Source organism: Frankliniella occidentalis, unplaced genomic scaffold, assembly GCF_000697945.3.
Source record: "Frankliniella occidentalis isolate FOCC.00 unplaced genomic scaffold, Focc_3.1 Scaffold16, whole genome shotgun sequence".
NCBI classification, from domain to species: domain Eukaryota; kingdom Metazoa; phylum Arthropoda; class Insecta; order Thysanoptera; family Thripidae; genus Frankliniella; species Frankliniella occidentalis.
Genome location: NW_026267146.1, coordinates 1,793,202 through 1,794,479, shown reverse-complemented (window position 1 = coordinate 1,794,479; position 1,278 = coordinate 1,793,202). Strand labels below are relative to the sequence as shown.

Here is a 1,278-nt window from a genome sequence, read left to right as displayed (position 1 = left end):
GAAGAACGTCACACACTGCACATTTTAGCTTGATTAACAGTCTCCACACGCACTTGTCAAGTACAATAAAAACACACAAAGAATACACGCAACACGACAAGCAAACAACTTCGACTAGAAGCGTCCGCCAAACCTTCAATGTCCCCGTAGTGGGAGATGGCATGGATGAGGAGGAAGCTGCTGTCCCCGGTATGCTCTCTGACTGTAAAACTGCAGGTATCTCCTGCAGGCTTGGCTTTTGATTCTGTTCGTTTTGATAATCTCCCGATGCGAGTGGCAAATTTTTAGAATGTATGGGATGGATGCCCTCTATCTTACTCCCACCAGACATTTCTACCCCCTCAGCGCAAGTCACATCCGGTGTACTGTCTAGGTTGTCTTTGTCACTGTCAACTGTTAGAAACGTTTTATCCTTTGTCGTCCGCGTTTTCGCAAGTTTCATTTGGAAAATCCGTTCGGCATCTCGATATTCAGATTTTCCGATAGGTAGGCTTGTGTCTATCGATAACAATTCGGCCATCGTTTTCTTGTGCGTTGGAACTTGTCTTTTGAGTGCTTCACTTTTAAAGATGTTTTCAGCAATTACTTCAGTCGGAATGTCCATGGTACCCGCAGGCAAAAGAGGCTCATGTTCAGCAGACAGCTTGACGCTGGTGAGTATTGGAGCCGTTTCTACGGTCGAGGGCAATGTTATCGGTAAAGTCGCCCCACTCATGTCCTTTACAAAGGCAATACTACCTGTAGAGGATTCAGGACAAATAGTGTTTTCCTTAGTGGCAGCTTTGCAAGGAACAATAGAAACTTCACCCGTGAGAGGGTCTAAATCGATAATTTTTCGTGGATGTTTAGACCTTGTTTTAACTGATCCAAAGATACCAACAGTAGGAACTTCTTGTGGGACATCGTCAGACAGCTTTTTAGTTTTTTTGGTATCGCGTCGGCGCATTGGCGATGGGCAACGGGCGGCAGATCCTGGTTTTTCAAACCGAATTTCAACATTTTTAGCAGTTAATGTAGTTGGATCATTTCCCAGCACACAATTACTGTCAGGCACAACTGTACCATCAGAAGAATCCCCAGAAGTTGACGGAAGCCCAATTTCGACAGTGTCAGGTGATTTCTTAAGTTCAACACGTATTCTTTGTTCCATTTTCTTTGGTTCCGAAGCCACATGTGTGGATGGAGCACCTAAATTATCGGGTTCTTCGTCGTCATCCAATGCAATTGGTTCATCAAGAGCTGTTAGCCAGTCATCCGAAGTAGTTGGAAGCTTCATTT

At 44.6% G+C, this 1,278-nt stretch overlaps 1 protein-coding gene across 1 annotated transcript in view; it reads right to left on the bottom strand.

The window, feature by feature from the left end:
- LOC113208293 (muscle-specific protein 300 kDa) overlaps nucleotides 1-1,278 on the bottom strand; it is a gene marked incomplete at its 5' end in the record, with an annotated part of 41,532 nt that overhangs the window by 30,533 nt on the left and 9,721 nt on the right.